The 21066-nt window shown below is 43.3% G+C and overlaps 1 pseudogene across 1 annotated transcript in view; it reads left to right on the top strand.

The window, feature by feature from the left end:
* The window catches only part of LOC310697825 (inositol polyphosphate 5-phosphatase OCRL-like), a 102092-nt pseudogene that overhangs the window by 31824 nt on the left and 49202 nt on the right, over positions 1-21066 (top strand). Inside the window, exon 6 of the transcript XR_014530133.1 lies at positions 20390-20499. The product of XR_014530133.1 is annotated as an inositol polyphosphate 5-phosphatase OCRL-like (transcript). The remainder of the gene's footprint in view (positions 1-20389; positions 20500-21066) is intronic.

The following is a 21066-nucleotide window of genomic DNA, read 5'->3' as shown; positions in this document are numbered from 1 at the left end:
AAGACAATAGAATTAGTCACCAGGGACTTCTGGTGGCCCAAGATGCGGGGGGAAGTCGCGGATTACGTAGCGAGGTGCGACACCTGCCAGAGGGCTAAACCAGTGCACAAACCGCCGGCGGGCCTGCTGGAACCGCTGCAAACGCCGCTCGAACCGTGGGAGAGAGTAGCCCTGGACTTTGTCACGGATCTGCCCAGCTCGAGGGGCAAAACAGCAGTGCTAGTGGTGGTGGACTTGTTAACCAAAATGGCACATTTCATTCCGTGTGTGAAGGTGGCCACGGCGGAACAGACCGCCAAACTGTTCATAGATCACGTGTTCAAAGTTCACGGTCTGCCACGGTCTATACTGTCCGACAGGGGGCGACAGTTCATCTCGAACTTCTGGCAGAAGCTGATGGGCATCCTGAACGTCAAGATCAACCTAGCGTCGGCGAGACACCCGCAGACCAACGGCCAAGCAGAGCGGGTCAATGCCATCATGCAGCAGTACCTGAGATGTTACGCAAATCAGCAGCCTGCTACGTGGGTGGACTACCTGCCTCTCGCCGAGTTCGCCTACAACAACACGAAGCACGTGCCAACGGGGGTGACGCCGTTCTTCGCCAACAATGGGAGGCATCCCAGAAACTTCCCGGGATTAGAGAGAGTGGGGGAAGGGGAGCCACAGGCACCGGACGCATTTGCGTCGGAGTTGCAGGAGGTCCACGAACAGCTTCGAAGGCAGTTAGAGCTAGCTAAGCACGCATACAAACTGCAGGCAGACAGACACAGGAGGGTTGGGGAAGACATACAGGTGGGAGACTGGGTTTGGTTGGCAGCCCAGGCAGTGCCGGCCAGGTCGTTAGCGAAAAAGAAGCTCGGCCATAAGCAGCTAGGGCCCTACCAAGTCGAGGCACAGGTCAACCCAGTGGCTTTCAGGCTGACACTTCCGGAGGGGTCCAGGATGCATCCGGTTTTCCATAGGTCAGTGCTCACTCCCTACAAGGCACCGCACAGATTTCAGGAGCCCGGGACGGCACCAAGGCCGCTCAGGGACAGGACAGAGCAGAGGGGGTCACCAGAGGGGGAGCCTCTCAACGAGGTCACAGAGATTTTAGACTCAAGGTGGGGGGAAGACGGAGTAGAATACCTTCTCGCCAGAGAAGGCACCCCAGTCAGTGCCAACAGCTGGGTGCTGGGTTACGCCTTGGACGAACCGCTGCTAAAAGACGAGTTTCATGCCCTCTTTCCACACAGGCCCATGCCAGCCGAGTTTTTCGACGACTGGCTTTTCACGCCCACACTTTCAGACAGCACGTTCCAGGGGTTCGACTCGGACGAGGACCCGACACTGAACGCACGTTCCCAGGAGGGGTCACCCTCGGGATCTGCCTCAGAACCCTCATATTGGTGGGATGATCGACCAGAGGAGCAGTGGCGCAGGAAGTGGCTGGAGGGTCCAGGACGAGCAACGTCCCCAGAAGGAACCGAGGGAGAGACGGATATGGACATGTTCGGGGAGGACCTTGGGTTCGAGCACGGCGGCACAGAGATGGAAGCAGAGGAGGAAGAGCCGGATTTCTCCAGTTGGATGTACGCCGCGGGGGATGAACTGTATCCGGCACTCACCCACATATCACCGGAGCACCCAGCACCCACGCCTGAAAGAGGGGAGGGGGGAAGGGGGGCTTCAAGGGGGGATGGATGTCAGGGGTTCAGGAGCAGAGGCACAGGAAAGGGAGGAAACAGAGAGCGAGGGGGAGGAATCCGAAGGTAATATGAGCGACGACAGCGGACCGAGATCTCCGAGTCTTTCCAGTGAGTCGGAAGATTCTCAGAAAGGGGCGCCAGTGGTCAGAGCAAGGGGGGCGCCTAGGGGGACACCCCAGGAAGAAGGGACCAGAGGGGACTCAGAGAGCAGCAGTTGGAAATCGGGACCAGCGTCCCCACCAGAGCGCAGTAGGGGGGAGGAGTCCCAGGTATCGGGATCTGGCGGCTCTCCGCAAGAGGGAGGACAGGAGTTAGGATTGGCCACACCTCCATCGGGGAGCGAGGAAACGGTCGAGAGGAAGGTTGAAGGCTGCGCACGCGCGCCAAGTTCAAATGCACAGGAAGGCGGCACAGTAAGCAGCCCGGATAGAGAGCCAGATCCCAAAGCCCGCCGCAAAGAGGGAGAAGAGTCGGGCGGGTCAGCGTCAGAAGAGTCCAGGAAGGAAGAGACCACGGGGGGTAGAGGGACCCAGAGGAGAAAGGAAAGAAGGAAGAGGTGGAGCAAGGCGAGAGTATTAAGTTGGTGTACAGGAGGCGGAGACTCAGACGGAGCTTCGCCGGTCTAACTTCTAAGACGTAGAGCTGCGCGCTGCGGCTTTGAAATGGAAACTGTAACTCAATAAAGACTTTTGTACAGTACTGCCGGCTAGCGTGGTCCTCTGTGAGCTGGGACCTGGAAGCGGCTCTGACAGCATGTGACTAGGCTCCATAGGAAAGTGTTAATTAACAAAAGACTAGGCCAAGAATTTATTTCATCAGACAGAGTCAAGAAAAGAGGCGTGGTGATTTATGCAAAGGAGAACCTGTCACCGAAATTTCTATTTAAAGATGAGCAAGGAAGAATTTTGGCAATTGAAATACAGACACAAGGAGAAAATTTTTTGATATTAGGAATTTACGCACCAAATGAGGGGAAATCAGAATTTTATAAGAAGCTGCATGAGATAATGCTGGACTATCTGGACTATACCAACATCATTATGATGGGAGATATGAATGGGGTGGTCTCTACTCACATGGATAAGTCACAAAATCAAAATTTAACAAAAGATGGCAGACTACCTAAAACTTTTTTTGAACTAACTGACAGTATGGATTTGATTGACATTTGGAGGACAAAGAACCCCTTAGGTAAAGAAGGAACATTCTTTTCTGAGGCCCACCTGTCATGGACAAGAATAGACCAAATATGGACAACTAGAGGGCTGGCACTTAAGACTAGAAAAGTGGAAATCTGCCCAAAAACTTGCTCCGACCATAATGCCATGAAAGTGGAATTGAGACTCACTCCAATCGGTTCCTTCAGATGGAAAATGAATGACACCCTACTAAGAGATCAGGAGATTGTGAAGAAGGCCCAAAAAACTTTAAAAGACTATTTTGAAATAAATTTGAACACCTCGGTGGAAAAGAGAACAATCTGGGATGCAAGTAAAGCAGTTATGAGAGGGTTTCTGATACAACAGAATACGATCAAGAAAAAACTCTGGAATGGAAAAAAGGACAAGATATTGGAGAAGATAAGAGATGGAGAGAAAAAATTGAGACTAAAACCAAAATCAAAAGAAGTTCTGAGAGAAATTAAGTTCCATCAAGCACAATATGCAAAATTGATAAATCAAGAAGTGGAATGGAAAATTAAACAAATGAAACAAAGATCATTTGAATCGGCGAACAAGTGTGGAAAACTGCTAGCATGGCAGTTGAAAAAGAGACAAAAATTGAACTTTGTTACCAATCTGGAGGTTGAAGGGAGAAACATTCAGAAACCAGAAGAAATTAGAAAGTGTTTCCAAAGATTTTCCAAAAAACTTTTTACGCAAGGGCCGCAGGAAGAGACTGAGATAGACCAATTTTTAAAAGTTAATGGACTTCCAAAACTACCTCAGGAGAAGAGAACAATCCTGAATTATAGAATAACACAACAAGAAATTGAGGGTGCCATTCAGAATATGCAACTAGGTAAATCTCCAGGCCCAGATGGTCTCACCTCCAAGTACTACAAGATACTGAAAGACTTTCTGATACAACCACTAATGGAGGTATGTAACCAGATTATGGAGGGGAGGAAGGCACCGGAATCGTGGAAAGAAGCTTTCATCACATTGATACCTAAACTGGAATCTGAAAAGACTCAACTTAAGAACTACCGTCCCATCTCACTCCTTAATGTGGATTACAAAATTTTTGCAGATATTTTGGCAAGTAGACTTAAAAAAGTGCTAAATGAAGTAATTCATAAAGACCAGGCAGGCTTTCTCCCAGGTAGACATTTGTTTGACAACACCAGGAATATTATTGACATTTTGGAGCTTTTGCAAACCAATATCAACACGAAAGCAGTGCTAATCTTTATTGACGCAGAGAAGGCCTTTGACAACGTTTCTTAAAAACATCTGGAACGAACTGGAAGACTGCATTCTCCTTGTCTCAAATAAGTTTCCCTCTGCCTCCTTAATTATTGGTGGGGATTTTAATGCAAGGCTAGGCCACTCAGACGAACAGTTAATCAAGGAAAGTGGAATGGGTCCCCTAAATGCTAATGATGAACATTGGCCCCTATTCAGGCGTCACTCACTTGACCCAGTTACCAATTTTGCTGGTACATGTCTTTTTTAAATGGCACTTAGATTAAACCTTGTTATTTTAAACGGCCTCTCCTCGGGAGACTGCCCTGGCCAATTTACTTACTGGTCAGGCTTAAGGCATTCTGTTATTGACTACATCCTTGTCTCCCAAGAACTCTTCGATGAATATATTGAATTTACTGTAGATATAAGAACCGAAAGTGACCATTTACCCCTAAATCTTAAAAGGACTGAATTTTGGGAACCCTCTAGATGTGGGCTTGCCCCGCAGACTCCTGATCCTAGTGCTTTACAACAAATAGGCAGATCCAGAATTAAATGGTCCCCTTATGTTAATAACAATTTTGGTATTTGGACACAATCAATGGAAGGTCAACTCCTCTGGGCTGATCTCACTTCCAACGACATTGAAGAGACCTCCCCAATTGACCATTATAACACATTAATCCAAAAACTCCAACCGTTATTGTCAAGACCCAGAAGATCTAACCAAAATGACTCCCCTACCAACAAAAAATGGTTTGACCACGAATGCACTCAGGCAAAACTTATACTCAGGGAATGCTTTAAGGTCTTCCAGCAAAATCCTAACCCTATCACTAAATTAGAGTTACAACTTAAAAAAAAGAACTACAAAGAGTTATTAAAAACCAAAAAAAGAACCGCAGACTCTCTCATCTGGCAGGCCCTCATAAAAGCGTCAATAGAAAAAGACAATTCCAACTTCTGGAAAATTATCTCCAGTCAAACCAAAGCTCCTAATGAGGGCACAATAATTCCTGCAAATTCATGGGAAGAGCACTATAAAGTGCTGTTTAGGGAACATCGTCCTTCTGCGCCGCTTAACATCCCCTTAGATAATGATACACCATGGCCCCCAACATCTGAAACTGAAATCACTTCGCTAATTCTACAAATGAAATCTGGCAAAGCCCCAGGAAGTGATTTCATTGTCGCTGAACTTCTGAAAGCGCAAATAAACTGGTGGGCCCCGGTCCTTGCAAATCTATTTTCATATATAGATAAGACAACTGAAATCCCTAAAGATTGGGGACTAGCTATAATTGTTCCCATATTTAAAAAAGGCAACCCCTCTGATCCATCTAATTATAGACCAATTAGTCTCCTGAATGTGATCTGTAAACTTTATACAAAACATCTATGCCTAAAATTATGTGAATGGTTAGATCATAATAACTTGCTAGAAATTGAACAAGCAGGGTTTTCATCCGGACGTTCCACCATTGATCACTGCTTAGTGTTAGATTACTTTGTCTATAAGTATGCGAAACATTGGAAAAAGTCATTATATGCGGCCTTTGTGGACCTAAAGGCAGCATTTGATTCTGTATCCAGGAGTAGGCTCTGGGCCAAATTGGCCAATATGGGTATTAACAGAAGGTTATTACTTCTGATGATTAAGCTTCATGAGAACAATACCCTCCAGATAAGACTTGCACAGGACGGCAGACTCTCTAGAGAAATCCCAGTCCAAAGAGGAGTTAGACAAGGATGCCTATTAGCCCCATTCCTATTTAACATCTATGTTAACTCCCTGGTCACATGCTGCCGTGAAATTGAAACCCACCCCCCTGTGTTCTCTAACGGCAGAAAAGTACCAATTTTAATGTATGCGGATGACGCTGTTCTTCTCTCTCAAACCAAAGTGGGTCTGAAACGTGCCTTAAGAAAGTTTAGTGACCAATGTAACACTGAACTGTTAACAATTAACTTTGCCAAAACCAAAATTGTACATTTTAACCGCTCCTTCAGGAAAGATAATTGGAGCGTAAATGGAAACGCCATTGAACAGGCTAAGACCTTCCAATACTTAGGCATTACTTTCTCTTATAATGCCAAATTGTCAACACACTTGACCACATCAGCTGTATCAGCAGAAAGAAGTGCAAATGCTATCCTTAGATTATTCAGAAGGAAAGGAGCTGGCTTCCTCCTGATGGCCCTAACAGTCTTTCAGGCAAAATCTTTAGCCCAACTCCTATATGGCTCTCAAATTAGCCCCTCTGCCAACCTTAAGACCCTTGAAACAGTACAATCTAAATTCTTAAGATCATTATTTGCTACCCCTAAGTGTACACCTAATGCAGTCTTAAGGCAAGAGGCAGGACTGCCCAGAGTGGAATTAAAAGTCTGGGAACAAGCAATATCCCTCTGGCTGAAAATCCATTACAATCCTAAGGGTCTATTACCTTGCTTCCTGGCCGCAGTTCCCTATCCTCCTTGGCTTATGCAAATAACTAACAAGATCAAACAAATTGGCCTAAACCCTGAAAATCTTTTTAGTGGAACTCTGAACAAGGCAAAAGCTATTATCACTCGGAGACTTTATGATATCGAATTACAACAAGAAGGCGCCCTACTCCCAGAGACGTATAGATGTTTAAAAGCTTGGCCTAATTTTGCAGCTGCCCCTTACTTAACTAACATCACTAACGAAGCCTATAGATGGGCTTTCTCTAGAGCCCGCTTTGAGACAATGCCCTCAGCAGTGCTGTACGGCAAATTCACGCGGGTTCCAATGCATGCGCGTCTCTGCTCTTGTACGTCTAATAAGGTAGAATCTGTCACACACATTCTTTTATTTTGCGAATATATAGTGAAGAACGAGTTCAACTTATTTTACCGCTTCTATCAAAATTTATACCCCTTCAATATTATTTGGAATCCTCCCCTGAAATACCTCCTGGAAGATTCCTCAAGCTCAATATCATATGAGGTGGCTAAATTTTGCACTTTAGTAATTAGGAAGCGTAAATCTCTTCTGTTGAATGGCACACTCCGAAGTTCCCTTGTGTAACCTTTTTTCCCCCTGAGATTGTTGTTGATTTCTTGTTGTCTGATCTTGTGGTGTTTAGTGTCACTGGCTTTGGCCGCAATAAAACTTGAACTTCTTGGAAGTTCATGAAGAAAAATTTGGAAGGGATGGGAGTGGGACGGGGGTTTCAAAATAGTATAGAAGCAATCTATTCAGAGCAAAAAGCTAAACTGATAGTGAACAATGTGGTGACAGAAGAGTTCAAAATTGAAAAAGGAACACGACAGGGGTGCGCCCTATCCCCTCTGTTATTTATCTCAGTCCTGGAGGTACTTTTGAATATGATTAGGGAGGACCGGTTGGTGCAAGGAATACAGGTCGGAGTGAAACAATATAAATTGAAAGCTTTTGCAGATGATTTGGTTTTGTTTTTTTTTAATGGTTTTTATTGCATTTTTTCCAATTACAGACAGAAAAAAGAAAGAAAAAAAAGGACAAGAAAAGAAGATAAAAAGAATCATAACCTTTCAACAACTTATTTCAACTTTCTATCGAACTTCCCCACATCTCCCGCACAATGCATTCTTTACAATAAATTTATCAGCAAATTATAACCTTGTTTCATGTGTTTCTTTTATACTTTCAATTGCAGTTTAAGTTTAAATCCCTTATTATCCATTTACTCTGAAAGCAAAACATAATATCATTTTTAACCATTTAAACTTTGATTCTTTCAATAATATTATCCAATTTCATATATATTCCACTCTCATTGCTGGGGCTAACATTTCAGGTCATGCGGCATTTTATAGTTCATATAACTTATGAAATAGTCCTTGAATTTTTTCCAATCCTCCTCCATTGCTTCCTCTCCCAGATCTCGGATTCTGGCGGTCATCTCGGCCAACTCCATGTAGTCAATCAGTTGCGTTTGCCACTCTTCCAGTGTGGGCAAATCTTGAGTCTTCCAATATTTGGCGATAAGAATTCTTGCTGCTGTGATAGCATACATAAAAAACGTTCTATCCTTCTTTAGCACCTTTTGGCCCATAATGCCCAAGAGGAAGGCCTCCGGTTTCTTAGGAAAGGTGTACTTAAACACCTTTTTTAACTCGTTATAAATCATTTCCCAGAAGGCCTTCACTCTTGGACAGGTCCACCAAAGGTGAAAGAATGTTCCTTCAGCCTCCTTGCACTTCCAACACTTGTTATCAGACAAATGGTATATCTTAGCAAGCTTGACTGGGGTCATGTACCACCTGTATATCATTTTCATAATGTTTTCTTTCAAGGCATTACATGCCGTAAATTTCATACCGGTGGTCCATAACCTTTCCCAGTCTTCAAACATGATATTGTACCCAATGTCTTGAGCCCACTTTATCATGGCTGATTTAACTGTCTCATCCTGTGTATTCCATTTAAGCAGCAAGTTATACATTCTCGATAATACCTTGGTTTTTGGTTCTAACAACTCTGTCTCGAGTTTCGATTTTTCCACCTGGAATCCTGTTTTTTTGTCCAACTTAACAACCTCATTAATTTGGGCATAATGAAACCAATCTTGCAGCTTATCCTTTAATTTTTCAAAGCTCTGCAACCTCCAATTGTCTCCAATTTTTTCTATTAATTCCCAATATTTCGGCCAGCCGGCCTCCATATTGGGTTTTTTCCACGCCTTAGCCTCCACTGGTGATAACCACCTCGGAGTCTTACTTTCAAGTAAGTCTTTGTATTTCATCCAGACCATAAAAATTGCTTTCCTGACAATATGGTTTTTAAACATTCCATGTGTCTTTGCCTTGCCGTACCACAAATACGCATGCCATCCTAACGAGTTGTTAAAACCTTCCAGGTCTAGGACATCTGTATTCTCTAATAAGAACCAGTCTTTCAACCAGCAGAAGGCTGCCGCTTCGTAGTATAACCTTAAGTCTGGAAGGGCAAACCCCCCTCTTTCTTTTGCATCAGTTAGTATTTTAAACTTTATTCGGGGCTTTTTGCCCTGCCAGACAAACTTTGAGATGTCCCTCTGCCACTTTCCAAAACATTCCACTCTGTCCACGACCTGCAAGGTTTGAAATAAAAACAACATTTTTGGCAAAACATTCATCTTTACAGCAGCAATTCGGCCCAGCAAGGAAAGCTTCAGTCTCGACCAAGTTTCTAAATCTTTCTTAACTTCTGACCAACATTTCTCATAATTGTCTTTAAACAAATTCAAATTTTTAGGCGTCAAGTTTACCCCCAGGTATTTCACTTTCTTAACCACAGTTAACTCTGTTTCCTTCTGAAACCCCTCTGTTTCTAAAGGCGTCAAGTTTTTTCCCCAAAACTTTAGTTTTTTGTTTGTTCAACTTAAATCCTGCCACCCGACCAAATTCTTGTATCAGTTCCAAAACTCTTTTTGTACTAGATTCTGGCTCCTGTAGTGTTAAAACTAAGTCATCTGCAAATGCTTTCAGTTTATATTGTTTCACTCCGACCGTGATCCCCTGTATTTGCCGGTCCCTCCTAATCATGTTCAGCAGAACCTCCAGGACTGATATAAATAATAGGGGGGATAAGGGGCACCCCTGGCGTGTTCCTTTTTCAATATGGAACTCCTCTGTCACCACATTGTTCACTATCAACTTAGCTTTTTGTTCTGAATAAATTGCTTCTATGCCATTTTCAAACCCCCGTCCCACTCCCATCCCTTCCAAATTTTTCTTCATAAATTTCCAGGAAATATTGTCAAAGGCCTTCTCTGCATCAATAAAAATTAACACTGCTTTAGTGTTAATATTTGTTTGCAAAAGTTCCAGAATATCTATAATATTCCTAGTATTGTCAGACAAATGCCTACCAGGGAGAAAGCCTGCTTGGTCCTTATGAATTACTTCATTTAAAACCTTTTTCAATCTACTTGCCAAAATGTCTGCAAATATTTTGTAATCCACATTTAGGAGTGAGATGGGACGGTAGTTCCTAAGTTGAGTCTTTTCAGTTTCCACTTTAGGTATCAATGTGATGAAGGCTTCTTTCCACGTTTCCGGTGCCCTTCCTCCCCCCATAATCTGATTGCAAACCTCCATTAGTGGTTGAATCAAGTAGTCTTTTAGTGTCTTATAGTACTTGGAGGTCAGCCCATCTGGGCCTGGAGATTTGCCCAGCTGCATATTCTGAATGGCATCCTCAATTTCCTGTTGTGTTATTTTACAGTTCAAGATTGATTTCTTCTCCTGAGATAATTCTGGTAAGCCGTTGAGTTTCAAAAATCGTTCCATCTCAGACACTTCCTCCGGCCCTTGTGTGTACAACTTTTTAAAGTATTTCTGGAAACACTTTCTAATTTCACCTGGTTTCTGAATATTCTTCCCTTCCACCTCTAGATTGGTAACATAATTTAGTTTCTGTCTTTTTTTCAACTGCCATGCCAGCAGTTTCCCACATTTATTTGCTGACTCAAAAGATCTTTGTCTCATTTGTTTAATTTTCCATTCCACTTCTTGATTTATCAATTTCAGATATTGTGCCTGATGGAATTTAATTTCTCGCAAGATCTCTTTAGATTTTGGTTTAGATCTCAATCTTTTCTCTCCATCTCTTATCTTCTCTAATATTTTATCCTTTTTCCCATTCCAGAGTTTTTTCTTAATTGTGTTTTGTTGTATCAGAAACCCCCTCATTACAGCTTTACTCGCGTCCCAGATTGTTCTTTTTTCCACTGAAGTGTTCAAGTTGATTTCAAAGTAGTCTTTTAAAGTTTTTTGGGCCTTCTTTACAATCTCTTGATCTTTAAACAGGCTGTCATTCATTTTCCATCTGAAGGAGCCGGCTGGAGTAAGTCTCACCTCCATTTTCAGGGCGTTATGGTCGGAGCAAGTCTTTGGGCAGATTTCCACTCTTATAGTCTTTGGTGCCAGCCCTCTAGTTGTCCAAATTTGGTCGATTCTTGTCCATGACAAGTGGGCCTCAGAAAAGAAAGTTCCCTCTCTACCTAGGGGGTTCCTTGTCCGCCAAATATCAATCAAATCCATATTGTCTGCCAGTTCAAAAAAGGTTTTCGGTAGTCTGCCATCCTTGGTTAAATTTTGGTTTTGTGACTTATCCATCAAGGTAGAGACCACCACATTCATATCTCCCATCATAATGATGTTCGAATAGTCCAGATAGTCCAATAATGTCTCATGTAGCTTCTTATAAAATTCTGATTTCCCCTCATTTGGTGCATAAATTCCTAATATCAAAACTTTTTCTCCTTGAGTTTGTATTTCAATTGCCAGGATTCTTCCCTGTTCATCTTTAAACAAAAATTTCGGTGCTAGGTTCTCCTTTGCGTAGATCACCACGCCTCTCTTTTTTACTTTATCTGATGAAATAAATTCTTGGCCTAGTCTTTTGTTGATTAATACTTTCCTGTGGAGCCTAGTCACATGCGTTTCTTGCAGACAAATTATATCCAGATGTTCCTTTTTCAAAATATGGAAAATTCTTTTTTCGTTTTTCCGGGGAATTTGCCCCATTAATGTTCCAACTATACAGCTGCAGAGACATCCTGTATCAATCTGTTGTTGCTCTTTATGGGGTGTCCTCTTTTTTGTCCGGGTCCGAGGGAGATGGTGTTGGTTCTACTCCAGGCTGTGGCGGAGGCCAGGGGACTGCTGTTCCCTTCTGAAGATCCTCTCCGTGGTCCTGCAGGAACTTCTGATTGTCCTCTTTTGTTTTAATTCTAACCTTCTTTCCTTTGTAGTTAAATGATAGGCCTTGTGGAAACTCCCACCTGTAGGGTATCCCGTTACTTCTCAAAAGTCTTGCTAGGTCAGTGTAAATAGATCTGAGATCCAGTAATTGTTTGGGTATATCCTTATAAATTTCCGCTCTTCTGTCCTGGATCTCAAGTGACTTATTAAAATGAAGGTCAAGTATTTTGTCTCTCTCCTGTTTAGTCCTTAGGATAATCAAGCAGTCTCTGGGTCTGTCCTTCCTAGCAACTCTTCCCAATCTGAATGCAGTTGTTATTTTAAAGTCTTCGTCTTCCTTTATACCCCAGAATTTGGAGAATTCTGCTGTCAAGTAGCCGGTCAAGTCTTCTTTCTCAAGCTCTGGGATAGAGCGTAATCTCAAATTATTTTCTCGATTTCTCAATTCCACCATAGACAGGTAGGCCTGCTGGTCACCAATGTGCTTGTGTAGTGGCCTTACCTCTCCTTTCAATTCATCCACTTTTTGAATTGCTTGGTCAGCTTTTTCATTCGCAGTTTCGGCCAATTTCCGGTTCTCAGACGTAGCGTCTTTTAAATTCCCAATTGCTTGTGAGTGCTGTGCCACTTGTTCAGATAGTTTTGTAATAGAGGATGTGGCTAGGTCAATTTTTGCTGTTTGGTCGTCAACCTTCTTATTTAAAATTGCAAATTGTTGTAACATTTCCTTTAGAAGTGTATCAGATCCCCCTGCAGCCATATCCTCTGTTGACAGCTGTTCAGCTTCCTTTAATTCAGCTGTTGTTGAAGGTTCAGTTCCCCTCAATTCAGCTGTTGTTGGAGGTTCAATTCCCTTTAATACAGCAGGAACTGATGATCTGCGTGACTGAGAAGTCAAAGTTGTTTGCACAAGTTGGCCTTTCACTGCTTTCGCTTTTGCAGCTCTTGTTTTCGGGGGGCCACTCATTCCACACCTGTCTATGAGTCAAGGTCAAATTGTCAAATGTTCCATGGGAAGAACAGTCCTCAATGTAGATAACACCAGCAGAGAGTCAAAACAAAGTTAGTTCCCAGGAATTTGTAAATCCCAATCTCCACTAGAGGGAGTACTGTTACAGTTCATGAAAGAAGGAAGAAAGTTTTAGTCGCCATTAAAGTTCCTGCAACTGAATAGTTTGACAAAAGTCCTTAAAACTTTTTTCCACTAGCAGAGCCCTTACAAAATTGCCACAGAATCACATCCAAAGGTGCAAGATACAGTTACTTGATTGTATCTTCCAGTATTGCCTCTATGTATCTATTTCCGCTTTATAAATTGTATCCGCAGAAAGCACTCTTTTCCCCCGCCATCCCGAGGCTGGGTTTTAAACTTTAAAGTCCACAAAAGGAGAAGGTTCCCAATTTGCATCCACACAGTAAAATAAAGAAAGAAGAAAACTTGCCTTTCATTTCAACCTCCAGTTCTATCAGACGCATGAAACTTCCAGTTTTATAATCCCTTTCTACTGCTTCCAGCTTGTCAGATCCTTTGCCTTTGATCTGTAAGCCTTGCCGGAAGACGGACTTCCTTTTTTTCGTCTCCCGCTTTCAGCCAAATTTAAAATTTGTAGTTCCAAAGTAGAGTAATTCTTACTCACGAGTAGATAATTTAGGATCCAATGGTTAAGGAAGAAAGGTCGGCGCTCATCAGCAGCAGCCGCGCGGCTTCGCTCCCGCAGAAAGAGCGATGAACTCACAGCACCGCTTCCCCTCCGCGCTTCCGGAACCCCTTACGGGGTCCCTTCTTCATTTTGGGGGTCGCTCCAGGTGCCCGCCGAGTCCCACGGCCACGAGCTCACTCTGCCCGTGGTTTTTCTTAGTGGATCGTCGCTGTGCCGTAGCGAACGATCCTTTCCTGCGGAGCCCCTCTTTAGAGACTAAAGAGGACCGCCATTGCCTGTTTCGCGCCGCCTCCGGAAGTCAGATGATTTGGTTTTAACACTACAGGAGCCAGAATCTAGTACAAAAAGAGTTTTAGAATTGATTTATGAGTTTGGTCGGGTGGCGGGATTCAAGTTGAATAAGCAAAAAACCAAGGTTTTGGGAAAAAATCTGACACCTTTAGAAACAGATGGGTTTCAGAAGGAGACAGAGTTAAATGTGGTTAAAAAAGTGAAATACCTAGGGGTTAATTTGTCTGCTAAAAATTTGAATTTATTTAAAGATAATTATGAAAAATGCTGGTCAGAAATCAAAAAGGATTTAGAAACTTGGTCAAGATTAAAACTTTCCTTGTTGGGTCGAATTGCAGCTGTAAAAATGAATGTATTGCCAAAGATGTTGTTTTTATTCCAAACCCTACAGATTGTGGACAGAGTGGAATGTTTCGGAAAGTGGCAGAAAGATATCTCTAAGTTTGTCTGGCAGGGCAAAAAGCCCAGAATAAAATTTAAAATACTAACTGATGCAAAAGAAAGAGGGGGATTTGCCCTGCCGGACTTAAGGTTATATTATGAAGCTGCAGCTTTCTGCTGGATGAAAGATTGGTTTCTTTTAGAAAACGCTGATGTCCTAGATCTGGAAGGGTTCAATAATGCTTTCGGATGGCATGCATATTTGTGGTACGACAAGGTAAAGGTTCACAAAATGTTCAAAAACCATATTGTTAGAAAAGCATTTTTTTTTTTGTCTGGACTAAATACAAGGACTTATTAGAAAATAAGACCCCGAGGTGGTTATCACCAATAGAGGCTAAGGCCCGAAAAAGACTCAATATGGAGGCCGGTTGGCCGAAATATTGGGAGATAATAGAAAAAATTGGAGACAACTGGAGGTTGCAGAGCCTGGACAAATTAAAGAATAAGGTGCGAGATTGGTTACATTATGCTCAAATTCAAGAGGTTTTTAAAATGGACAAAAAAGTAGGATTCCAGGTGGAAAAATCGAAGCTAGAGACAGAACTGCTTGAACCAAAGACTAAGGTACTTTCGAGAATGTATAACTTGCTGCTTAAATGGAATACTCAGGATGAGACAGTCAAATCAGCCATGATAAAATGGGCGCAGGACATTGGGTATAACATTATGTTTGAGGACTGAGAAAGGTTATGGACCACTGGAATGAAATTTACGGCATGTAATGCCTTGAAGGAAAAAATTATGAAAATGATATATAGGTGGTACATGACCCCAGTCAAGCTTGCAAAAATATATCACCTGTCTGATAACAAATGTTGGAAATGTAAGGAGGCAGAAGGGACATTCTTTCACCTTTGGTGGACTTGTCCAAAAGTGAGGGCCTTCTGGGAAATGATATATAATGAGTTAAAAAAGGTTTTTAAGTATACCTTCCCCAAGAAACCAGAGGCCTTCCTTTTGGGCATTGTTGGCCAAAAGGTATTAAAGAAGGACAGAACTTTTTTTATGTATGCAACCACAGCAGCAAGAATACTTATTGCAAAGTATTGGAAGACACAAGATTTGCCCACACTGGAAGAGTGGCAGACGCAATTGATGGACTATATGGAACTGGCTGAAATGACTGGCAGAATCCGAGACTTGGGAGAAGAAACAATGGAAGAGGACTGGAAAAAATTTAAGGACTATTTACAAAAATATTATAAGTTATATGAATGTTAAGAATTTGCATGATTTGGAAAATCTAGCTTCAGCAATAAGATTCGGTGATATGGGAAACCAAGTTATAATTATGAAAGGACTAAAGTTTAAAGAAATATCATATTTATTTTAAGGTAAAAGTAAATGGACAACAAGTATTTTAAACACAAAATATAATTATTTGAAAGTACAAAGGAATACATGAAACAAGGTAACAATTTGTTGATATTTTTATTGTAAAGAATGCAGGGTGAGGGAGATGTGGGGAAGTCCGGTTGGTTATGAAAAAATGTCTTGGAAAGATGGATTTCTTTCTTTCTTTTTCTTTTTTCTGTTATTTCTTCTATATATCTGACTTTACATCTGTACCTGAAAAAAGCAATAAAAATATTTTAAAAAAAACAAAAAACAAATCAAGCTTTGCTGCAACCTCAGCCAGTTGTTTCCTAAATTCTGCCAATTGTTTGCTGGATTCCTCACCTTGTTTAGTCAAATGTTCCAAAGATTCATTTATCTTACAAAGAGCTTGCGTTACAGCATCGGTAGACATAGCTTTTGGTTTTGTCTGGTCAGCTGCAGCTGTTACTGTACCAGAAACCGAGGCCCTTCTCCGGTGTGAGGCGTCAGTCCTCTGTTGTTTCCCCAATCTAGTTCCATATGCCATAACACTCTCACACCAGCCAAGGTCGTTCCCACGCTTGTAGGTTGTTTTCAAGTGGAAGTTTCCAATGGCTTAACTTCTACAGTCCCATTTGCAGCTATTTTAACCAAATCCTCTAGAGGGGGAAATCTCCAGAGTACTTGCAACAAAATGTCTCTTTAAAAAGATTCCAAGTTTCCTGTTGTAACAATTCCCCCAAAGTCTTATGATCCAGTAATTCTGTATCTTTCACAGAGTTAAGTTAAGTTAAGTATCAATTTAGAAGAGTTTCCTTTAACAAAGTGACAGTCCTCTATTTGGCTTCCCTATCAAGACAGTCCGTTCCCAGGGTTTTAAGAACAGCAGATGTAATTCCAAAAAGTTCCTTTTTCATGCAGGTATATTAGATAAATCTTCCTCCCCCTCTGCTCCTGCATGCATGAGGGGGATTTCAAATTCACACTTCTCAGCAGTTTGAGGCTTCCCTGACTGAGAAGGGAATCCAGCATGACTTGTCAACGCCTAGATCGCCATGGATGAATGGGCTTGCGGAGCGAGCAAATCAAACGTTGCTGCAAGGAATAAAAACCTTGCTGCATGATGCCAATCTCCCTGATAAGTTTTGGGGGGAGGCTCTGTCAAATTTTGCTTACACTTTTAATCGCAGATTGTCATCACCTATTAGTTGTACCCCCTATGAGAAGATGTTTGGTAAGAAACGCAACATCAAGCACATGAGAATCTTTGGTTCTGACATGTGGGTACACACCCCACAAAGCAACAAGCTTGGGAAGCGTGGGGCACATGGTTTGTTCATGGGGTACAAAAAAGGAGCATACAGGGTATGGATGACTGACTCTAAGTCCATTAAGTTCACAAAGAGTGTTGAGTACAATCCTAAGTGGGGGGAAAATGTGGGAATTTTCCAGAGTTACCCAGAGGAGGATGAAGGTGATGTCAAGGAAGCAGCTAAAGCTGAGGAAGCTGCTGAGGATGATGATGATGAGAGTTCGGATTCCAGTTCAGTGGGCGGCGCTGCTGCTGGTGTCAGTGACAGTGATGACACAGCAGACTACAAGAGCGCAAAGGCCTCAGTCAGACCATCTGATGCGTCTGACAATGAATTGGAAGAACCACTGTTCACCATTGGTCACTTTTCTCCTAAGAAAGAGGAGATGAGTCCAGAACACTTGCGTCTAGTACGCAGATCTGAGAGAGCGACCAAGGGCAGACCTCCAAAGAGATTTGCTGATGAGTTTGCTAAGACAGCAACTGCTGTTCTTAGTAGCTCAGAGAAGGTGTGGGAACCTTCAAGCTTCAAAGAGGTTCAGGAGTTAACCTCTAAAGATGCTGAGCCTTGGCTTAATGCCATGAAGACTGAAGTTGATTCCTTGAACAGGAACCAAACTTGGGAACTGGTACCGGTAGTCCCAGGGATGAGACTGGTTGGCAGCAAATGGGTCTTCAAGGCCAAGACAGACCAGAATGGCAAGGTTGTCAGACAAAAAGCCAGATTGGTTGCCAGAGGTTTTTCACAGGTACCAGGACAGGATTACCATGAGACCTACTCACCCACCATCAAATATGAGAGCATTCGGCTGATGCTCCAGATCGCTGCGGAGGAGAAACTGCATGTTTCCCATCATGACATTAATACAGCTTTTTTGTACGGGATTTTGGGGGAGGAGCTGTTTATGCTTCCACCTGACGGGATGCAGATACAGAAGGGAATGGTCTGTAAACTGCGGAAATCCTTATATGGTCTCAAACAGAGTGCCAGGTGTTGGAACACGAAACTCACTGAGACGTTGTTTTCTCTAGATTTTCACCAGGGCAAAGCTGATCCGTGTGTGTTTGTCAAGGAGGAGGGGCAAAACAAACTGTATTGTTTATGTTTTGTTGATGATCTTCTGATGTTTTGGAAGAATCAGGCTTTTTATCAAAGCACCCTAGCTCAGCTGAAGGAGCACTTTGACATGAAGGATCTTGGTGAGGTATCCAACTATCTTTCTCTGCAGGTGAAGAGAGACCAAGCAGGTAATTTTCTGGTACACCAAACACAGAAAATTGCTGATGTATTAACCAGGTTGAATTTGGTTGATGCAAACCCAGCAGACACACCGATGGTGACAGGTTACCAGGTAGACAGTACTGCTGAAGCGTTTTCTGACACAACGCTGTACAGATGCATTCTAGGCAAATTGAATTTCATTGCTAGATGCTCAAGACCTGACATAGCTGTAAGCTGTAACCTGCTTAGCAGACATGCGAATAATCCTACTGTTCAGGATTGGAAAGCTCTGAAGCGCATAGCCCGCTATTTGAAAGGGACTTTGCACTACAGGCTGAGGTTCACCAGTCAGAAGACTGGAGGTCTTGAAATCTTTGCAGATGCAAGTTTTGGAAGTGACAGCACGGCTGGTACAAGCACTTCTGGAGTATGCTACATGTACAACCACTGCCTGTTTGACTGGTTGTGCAAGAAGCAGACAACAGTGAGCCTAAGGTCCTGTGAAGCAGAACTCAATGCCCTGTCATTTTCACTCATGGATTGTGAATGGTTGATGCAACTGTTTAAGGACATCAGAGTTTCTGTGAAATGTCCTGTACAAGTGTATCAAGACAATAGATCGTGTTTGGCTTTGCTGAACTCAGAGAGTTGCAAGCAAAGAACCAAGTACTTGCAGATTAAGCTACATCGTGCAAGAGAGTGTATTCAGAAAGGACTCATTCAGGTGTCCTACATGCCAGGAAATGAAATTCCTGCTGATCTGTTGTCTAAGGTTGTTAACAGAGAACAACTTAAGGTTGTACAGAAGTTGCAATTGGGTTGAACCACAGGTACTACAGGTTACACGGAAAGGGGGAGGATGTTAGGATATTTCCGTTCCGCCTTAAAAGGGAGCAGGCTTTGTGAGTTAGAGAGTCTGCGCATGTCCTGTTCACAGGATGTTTGTGTTTTCTATTGCTTTCATTTTCTCTCTCTGTCGGAGACACTGACGCAGGCAGTCATGTCTTTCTTTGTTCTGATCAACGCTGAATAAAGCTTGTAAATAATGCTCTCCTGAGTGCAACTTTTGGCTGTGCATTATCTGCTGACAGAGTGTGCATGAGCTCTAGATGTTGGGCTATTTTCTAGAAACTCATGTCGCTAATCGATGATACTGCGTGCAAACGGCTTGGGGCCATGATGGACTTTATCTCCCTGGCAGTATCCCAACACTTATCTCCTTGACATCTGACGGGAGGGTGTCCCACAGGGCAGGTGCCACTACTCAGAAGGCCCTCTGCCTGGTTCCCTGTAACTTCACTTCTCACAGTGAGGAAACCGCCAGAAGGCCCTCGGTGCTGGATCCTGATGCCTGGGCTGAACAATGGGGATGGAGACACTCTTTCAGGGCTGAGGCCATTTACGGCTTTAAAGGTCGGCCCCAACACTTAGAATTGTGCTCAGAAACATACTAGGAGCCAACGTAGGATGCAAAAGGATGGTTTTGCAGTTGTTCATAGTGTTGGGGTGTATTCTGGTGGTTGTTAACAGTTTGTATGGATTATTGGTACATATAACATTGCATATTGTAGGTATGGCTAAACTGTGGTCTGCCAGATGTTATTGAGCTGCAGTTCCTGTTGGCTCCAGCCATCATGGCCAGTAATCAGGGATGATGGGAATTGTAGTTCTGCAGCATTGTGAGGGCCACGTGTCTGCTACTCCTGAGTTAGAGGATTTTCCTGTCGTGTGATGCAGCTAAGTAATTTACGATGACATGGGGCAAAAATGCACAAGCATCCTGTACCTTTAATAATTGTGTATAAGATAGGATTTCAGCAGGTATACCCCCTTTTTTTGCACTTGGCTAACCTACTAGTAGGGATGCGGGTGGCACTGTGGGTTAAACCGCAGAGCCTAGGGCTTGCCGATCAGAAGGTCGGCGGTTCGAATCCCTGCGATTGAGTGAGCTCCCCTTGCTCGGTCCCTGCTCCTGCCAACCTAGCAGTTCGAAAGCACGGCAAAGTGCAAGTAGATAAATAGGTACCGCTCCGGCGGGAAGGTAAACGCCGTTTCTGTGTGCTGCTCTGGTTCGCCAGAAGTGGCTTAGTCATGCTGGCCACATGACCCGGAAGCTGTACGCCGGCTCCCTCGGCCAATAAAGCGAGATGAGCACCACAACCCCAGAGTCGGTCACGACTGGACCTAATGGTCAGGGGTCCCTTTACCTTTACCTTTAACTTTAACCTACTAGTACTTCCCCTTGGTCTTCCAGCACAATAGTGGCTGTTAATAGACTCCATTGTCAGGCAACAGGGGGTCTTTTGCTTCTCTGCTGATAAGCGATTTCTTTTTGGCTTTAGCTAAACATTCAGCGTACCCAAAAGACAGCTTTTGCTGATTTCACAGAGGGAGAGATCAAGTTCATCCCGACGTACAAATTCGACTCTAAAACAGATCGCTGGGACTCCAGGTAAGCGCCTGCTTGATAGTTGAGCCTTTGTAAGTAAGTCCTCTAAATCATTCTTCTGCAAGGCTTGTTTGTTTTTCCTAGTCTGCTGAGAAGCTAGTAGTGTCCTGCCTTTCCATCCTCTTGAGCAGGCTAGTAAAAATATATATATTTTAAAAATGGCTTTCTGCTAAGCAAGCTGGTGGAGGAGGGATAGAGTTGAGGGCTGGATGGACTTCCTTTCCTCTGCAGCCAGAATGGAGACCAAGCAAAGGAGGGAGAGAGAGATCCAGCTCTCCTTCGCCTGCTCACTTTGCTTGCATGGAATTCCGGGTTGCCAAAGGCTGCTAGGCGAGTTGTGAAATGCAAGGCTGTGATATGTTGTCTTCCTCAACCCATCCCTGCTCAAAGTCTCTGTTTTGGCTCCTTTCCCACAAGCAGCCTTTTCCCCACATTTGTCCTGATAACCAGCATCCTCTGTTTCATGGTGTGTATAACCGATGTTGCAGTTCATTGAAAGGTGCAGCAGGCTGAATGAGAATCCTGTTTGTGTCAAGGAAGTCTGGGAATTAGACTTGGTGCTCTCTCAAA

This window comes from Podarcis liolepis (genome assembly GCF_965112155.1).
Source record: "Podarcis liolepis genome assembly, chromosome: W".
Taxonomy (NCBI): domain Eukaryota; kingdom Metazoa; phylum Chordata; class Lepidosauria; order Squamata; family Lacertidae; genus Podarcis; species Podarcis liolepis.
The sequence above is the reverse complement of the archived record's forward strand: the minus strand, read 5'-3'. Positions and strand labels throughout refer to the sequence as shown.